Source organism: Heterocephalus glaber, unplaced genomic scaffold (genome assembly GCF_053883595.1).
Source record: "Heterocephalus glaber isolate CG9 unplaced genomic scaffold, H.glaber_assembly_v1.0 deba00001744, whole genome shotgun sequence".
Lineage (NCBI taxonomy): Eukaryota > Metazoa > Chordata > Mammalia > Rodentia > Bathyergidae > Heterocephalus > Heterocephalus glaber.
Window position 1 is genome coordinate 1,511,769 of NW_028258450.1, and position 7,145 is coordinate 1,518,913.

Below are 7,145 nucleotides of genomic sequence, written 5' to 3' on the forward strand. Positions count from 1 at the left end.
AAACGTTTGCATTTTTCTATCAGAATATCACTTTGCAACTTAAACTTTTGCCATATGGGCTGGGGATTTAGCTCAGTGGTTCTGCCACCTGCCTTGCAAGTGCAAGGTCCCGAGTTTGATCCCTGGTACCAAAAAAACAAAAACTTTTGCCATATGTGGAAAATTATCAAAAATACATTGATGAATGCCAGGGATTTAGCTCAGTGGCAGCGCGCCTGCCTCACAAGCTCAAGGTCCTGAGTTCAATCCCCAGTACCAGAAAAAAAAATACATTGATGGGTCTATGATAATTGTGACTATATTTACATTAAGCAAATTCTTTTACCAAGTTCTTTATGTACAAATTACCACTTGTCCTCTGTAAAATTCATTAAAAAGTTACAAACCACGGAAGTGTCATTAGAAGGAATGCATTCAAAATGTAAATGCTTTCCATCAATGAAGAACATTTCTAAATAATTTAATTGAAATCGACTGAATCTCCCATCAATTTCAGCTGCAACAAAATTCCTTCTGCATATATTCTCAAGTTAGTTAGTGCTCTGCTACTGGATCTTGGGACAGGTGCTCTGTTTGTCCTCCACCTGACTGGGCCACTTTTCACTACCAAGCTGGGGGCCCACGGAGCTCTGTCCATGCTTCAACAGGTGAGCCCACTCACAGTCTCCGTGAGCACAGAGTAAGATATTGGATGCCGCTCCCTTGAGAGCAGCTTCCACTGCTGCCACCAGCTGGGATTTCTTCTCTGGGTGTGTACACCATTAGCCCTCCCTTCCCTTTAGCATTGGAAGGGACTGATGCAAGAGGATCTCACCTTCTGTATGGTGAAAGCTGCTGGAAGATCTGCTTCATTCTTTCAATATTTTGGCTGCTGGTTCACCTATCAAACACCTGGTTCACCTATCAAACACCTTGCTATTTTTTGGATGCCTTCCAGTACATTCCAGGAATCACAGATATATTTTGCAGAGAAGCCTCTTAGGACAGGCAGATAATGCCTGACATAGTCTCCATTGAGATCGGTTCTCCTACTAAAGACAGCAGGGAAATGGCAGTGAAAAAACTGTTGGAACAAGGAACTACAAGACAGCCACATCCAACTTCCAACATCTATGTTTTGATCTTTATCAAGCAGTACTTCTTCAAATACCTTCATTCCTGTTTCTCAACTAAGCCACAGGTCCCCTCGGGTCAGGAAGCACGAGACTGCATGTCTGGCTGTGGTGACTCCAACCCTCCTGAGGAAACTGAGTCATGATGGCCACAATCCATGGAAAGCGCCAGGCTTTTGGCCCACTTGGCTAAAGCCTTGGGATTCTTACCCCAGGGAATCTGAACACAGATAGGTTTCCTTCTATTTTATCAAAGTGTGGATTATTTGTTGCTGCTGTATAGAAAACTTCACTCCATAAGAGTTGCCCATAAAAGACAGGGGAGGGGAGCTGCACATAATGTATGTGTAGTTCGTACAATGACTCCTACTCCAGTTTCAGCAGTCAGTTCCTTAATAGCTGCATCCAATTCCAGCCCAAAGGGTTCAGAATCGCACTCAACAGAAAGTTTAGTAATATCCCACTCCTGAAAAGCCAGGGAAACACATCTGCTTATTGTCTACGAATCACAAACGGGAGAGAATAGAATTTTCATAGATTGGGATCAAGATCCTCAAGACACTGAAGCAAAAATTAAAAAAAGAAGACTTGGACGTAGGAAGAAAAATAGCAGAAGAATCCGCCGCCTGCTGCTGCCCACGTTGGAGGAACCAGAGAACCAAAGGTAGAGGATGTAGGCGCAGCAGATAGCGCTGGGCCCCGTGCACCCCTTCACCGCGCGGGGGCGCTCGTCCCAGACCCCGCCGCCACCGCGTCCTTAACTTTTTTTTTGTACCAGGGATCGAACTAGGGACCTTGCGTTTGCGAAGCAGGCGGCAGAACCACTGAGCTAAATCCCCCACAACTGACTTTTAAACTATAAGTAGTCTTTGTGGCGCGAATCGTTGAGAAACATTTAGTATTTCTTGTCTTATATGAGATGATTCCATTAATCAAACATATCATCATTGAAATGCCTTTTAAACGTGTTCACCCCTAATAATGTGTGAGTCCCTTGCCTCTATATTCTGCGAGACTGTTCTTCCATACATTATCAGAATGGTGAATATTTTTTTTCTGGAACGCTAATCATTGCCTTGCTAAAAATTGAATCACGCATATTGTGTGCCAATGTTTGCTTTTGTTGTTTTCACAGACTCTGCCTGCAGCGTCAATATTTCTTTCTCAAAGCAGATCTTAATATTTTTGTAATTCAGTAGTGTTAAGTATATTCATATTGTTATACAACCAATATCCAGAAACGGAAATTTTATACTCATTACACAACAGCTCCTCTTCCTCTCACCCACCCTTCCCTAGTCCCTGGTGTCTTAGTCCATTTTCTCTTGCAATAACTGAATACCACACACTGGGTAATTCATAAAGAGCAGAGGTTGAGAAGTTGGAAGAGGCCGGGGATTTAGCTCAGTGGTTTCGCCGCCTGCTGCGCAAGCGCAAAGACCCGAGTTCAATCCCCGGTACCGAAAAAGAGAAGTTGGAAGAGAGGAGCGAGGCTCTGGCTCTGGCACTGCTGAGAGGTTTTCTCCTGCATCTGAAGATAAAGGGCATCATATGGCGATAAAATCAGACTGCTAGCAAGGGTTTCACTTCCTCTTATAAAGCTACTGATACCATCGGGGCCCCATCCTGGTGACCTCGTGCATCCTAATGAGTTCGGAAAGGCCCCACCTCCAAAACGCACTCACCTGTGAACTTGAGAGTTAAGGTTTCAACACATGAAATTTTGGGGATCGCATTCCAACCACAGCACCTAGCAACTACCATGCTACTTTGTCTCTATGGATAGACTACACACTTCACACGTGCACCCGTACAGTATTTGGTTTTGTGCAACTGGTTTATTTCACTTACCATAATGTTCCCAAAGTTCATCCATGGTGTAGCAGGTAGGAGGACGTCCTCCTTTTTTTTTTTTTTTTTTTTTTTTGATACGGGGGATTGAACTCAGGACCTTGCACTTGTGAGGCAGGCTGCGGCACCACTGAGCTAAATCCCTGGCCCCAGCTAAATCCCCGGCCCCAAGGACTTCCTACTTTTTAAGACTGAAGAATATCCCATGGTATCGGGGGGACCCCATTTTGTTTATCCATTACTCCATCACTGGGTATTTAGATTGGTCCCACCTCTTGGTTATTGTGAGTAATGCTGCTGTAAACATGGATGTATAAATATCTGGGACCCTGCTTTGAGCTTCTTTGGATATACATCAGATTAGATCTTCTATTGTGGATGCAGCCTTCACCTTCTCATTTTCAAATAATGTATCTCAGTGCTGCACATCTGCTACAGATGTGGTTTGTTCCCCACAGGCTCCTGCACTGGAAACCTGGTTCCCAGTGTGGTGCATCGAGGTGATGGAAACCTTAAGAGGCGGGGTCCAGGGGAAGTAATTAGGCCATGGGTGTTCTGCCCACATGATGGACTAGTGCCGCCTCTGTGGGTGGGTCAGTCTTGTGTGACTGCAGTAGTTCTCATGAATGCATTTGATCCTTCTGCATGAAGCCAGTTCCCTTCCTGCTCCTCCATCATGGCTTTTGTTTTGTTTTGAAAGGGAGCTTTCAGAGCCTTGCACATGCTTGGTAAGTGCTCTGCCACTGAGCTACACCCCAAGCTCTTATTTTAATTTCATTTTTTTGAGACAGGGTCTCATTAAATTGCCCAGTCTGACTTTGAAATTTACAATCCTCCTGTCTCAGCCTACCAAGTAGCTGATATTACAGGTGTGCACCATCATGCCCAATTCTCCATGTTTTGATGCAAATGGGACCCTTGCTAAGACCCCAATGCCATGCCGTTTGGACCGTCCAGCCACCAGAATTGTCGGGCAAATAAACCTATTTTCTTTATAAAGTACCCAGTATTAGGCATTTTATTACAGGAACATGAGTTGGAGACTGTCTGTATTTAATTAATTAAAAGATTGTTCATCTTCTCCTTTCCCAGCCAGCTTTTGAATTTTTACTTCTTTGTTTACATGAAGTGGAAGGTAAATTCATGTTCTGTTCTGCTTAATTATTAATGGATCTGTGATACATTTGGCTGAATAGCAGCTGTGGAAATTTATTTCCTCTCCCACCTTATTTCCTCAAAAAAGTTCTTCAATGACCCAGTTAATTTTATAATAGCTTCCCATTTTCTGATCCAAATTATTTTTCCTTCCTGATAGATGCATATCTTAAAATAATATGAAGTAACAAGTCATTAGAATTTAATAATAGCTTATTTCATAATGATGAAATTTCTAAGGCGATAATTAACTGGCATAAGAATCTAACAAATTAACTATTACATAATACTCTTTAATTTCCACCCACCCACATTTTTTGTGCATTACTAATGGAATTGGATATTAGTTAATGTACAGTGATTGGTGCTAAGTGAAAGGAATTGCAGGTTTAAGTTTGGAATGTAACAATTCTAGTCTGTATCAGTAAACAAGTAGCTGAACATATGAACTGCAATATGAAATACTAAATATAGCCAAGGTGCAAACATTAATATATATATTTTTTAATTTTTTAATTTATTTATTTTATTAATATATTTTTTAAAAGATGCTTTGTGTATCAGGTGAAAAAGCAGCTCTTTGTTTAGAAGTACAAGATATTTTATTTTATTTTTTTCCAAGTACAATTTTTTAATAAAGATAATTACAAAAGATGGAAAAATCACTCAGAAAGGCCAATTACTTTAATAGATCAGCTTTTGACATAATAACTCACATCAGTTTTAAATACTATCACATAAAGCATAGTGGAGAAAAGAAATTTTGCTTCATAATTAGAAAAACTCACAATAAAACTTGCCAAGAAAAACAAAACAAAAAGCCATTTTGAAAATAAACACAGTCCATGCCAAAGTAGTATAAAATGAAACTCCAAGTCTTCAAAAAGAAAAGTTTTTGTCCCAATGTTTCCTCGATTTTTAATGATTTTCTAAAATTGGGAAGACCTTCCAATTCAAGGCTTGCTGAGTAGTTCTGATTTGGCTCCTTTGGTATCTGTTTTTTCACCACTATTGTCCTTGGATTTATCTTCTTCCTTTATATCTGCTTGTCTTCTGTTTCCTTCTTGTCTTCCTCAATTCTAGCTTTCTTTGCTCCTTTTTTATGATCAGCCACATTTCTACGACCTTCCCCTTCATCCTCAGAATCTGAGAATTCTTCATCACAAGCTATCCGCTTGTCTGATGCTCGAATAGAAATCCTCTTGTCGGGGTCTTCTCCATTTTCATGGCCACTGTCCTCATGAACAGCATCTTCCGGTAGAGCTTGCATCTGGACACCAGGTGCATGAGGTAACATGCGTAAATTTTCAAATCAACGCTGCTTTATCTTTTCCATATATTCTGGAGTGTTCTGATTTGTCATGTTTGATGGGCTAATATGCAGTTTGAAGTCCGGTCCAAAATATTCAAAATAATCATTATATGGCAACTCGATAGGGATCTCACAATCAAGAGCTGCTGCAGTCCCGTAGGTCCAACAGCGAGCAACATTGTGGATTGTGTATCCACCGCCCCCAAGCATCAGTAACGGCAAGTTAAAAGTTTTTACAACTTCTACACACTTAGCATGACCTTTGACTGTGAGACTGAAGCAACCAAGCCTATCACCAGATAGAGAGAGAGTCTGCACCACACTGCAAAACCACCGCACTGGGCTGATACATCTCCATTACCTTTGAGATAATAGGTTTAAATATCCGCCCATAAGACTCATCACCTATACCATCTCTCACTGGAAAATTGACAGCATAGTATTTGCCTTTCCCAGCACCAATGTCCCTCAAGTCTCCTGTGCCAGGAAAGTACTCCCCATATTTATGGACTGAAACGGTCATTACTCGATCTGTTGTATAAAAAGCTTCAACACCATCACCATGATGGATATCTATATCAATATGCAAGACTCTCTGATGATACTTTAGTAATTCAGGATGGCAAGCACAATATCATTAACATAACAGAATCCTGAAGCTTCTGATTTTTTTGCGTGATGTAATCCGCCAGCCCACTTAACAGCCATATCAGTCTGCTGCCGATTTAACTTCACAGCCCCAGCAACTGAGCCACCAGTGGAGAGCTGACAAAATTCAGAGTCCATCGAACACTGGACAATCTTCCCCAACATTAAACCTCTGCATCTGCTTACTGTACTCAGACATGTTATGTGGTCGTATGGACCGTAGACATTTGATATACTCATCACTATGGTACTTCGTCATTTCTTCAGCAGTGGCTTTGTGAGGCCTATATATTTCCATTTTTCTGTATAAACCATAATTTAACAGCAAGTTATGAGTCATGCGGATTCTATGAGGTTTCATGGGATGACCTTGTTCACAGTAATAATTTCCAATATCACCGTCGTAATAGTAGCAGACTTTCTTCTTGCCACCTCCCTGACTGTAGGCCAGGGGCCCGGCCGCTGCCTCCCGGCTGCTGCTGTTGCTACTGCTACCGCCGGCTCGGCACGAAGAGAGGGCTGCGGGGTGGAGGGCCGCGCAGGGGGGGCAGGCCGTGCGCCAAGGGCAGAGAGCGGGACGCAAAACCGACCCGCCGGGCCGAGAGCGCGAACCCGGGTGGCGGTGCCGACTCCTGACGCTAGCGGAGGAGGGGCCTATTTATTTTTATTTATTTATTTATTTATTTATTTATTTATTTATGGTACTGGGGATCGAACTCCGGTCCTTGCGCCTGCAGGACAGGCGGTGGAACCAGTGAGCTAAATCCCTGGCCCAGTACAAGATATTTTAGATGCTATGAGATCAACAAGGTCTTTCCAGTTCCAAAGCGATGCCATCTTAGGAAGTGGAAGCAGGAAGGGAGCTATTAGCCCTGTTGGAATGAGACACTTTACTGTTATCTGCTGGAACATGATTGCAATACATTATAAATCAGGTATACTCTGCAATTAAGGGATAACACAAGAAAAAAAAAATTCCAAAAATTTTTGTTTTCAAAATAATGAAGATGGGCCGGGGATCACCAAAACTCATCATCAGATCACCAAACTCACTCCGGGCAAGACAC

The 7,145-nt window shown here is 42.1% G+C and overlaps 2 pseudogenes; both read right to left on the reverse strand.

Annotated features, from left to right (window-relative positions):
• Positions 1-442: 442 nt before the first annotated feature.
• Positions 443-2,984, reverse strand: LOC101704474 (cryptochrome-1 pseudogene; annotated as a pseudogene).
• Positions 2,985-4,784: 1,800 nt separating this feature from the next.
• Positions 4,785-6,595, reverse strand: LOC101704830 (histone deacetylase 2 pseudogene; annotated as a pseudogene).
• Between the last annotated feature and the right edge of the window lie 550 nt (positions 6,596-7,145).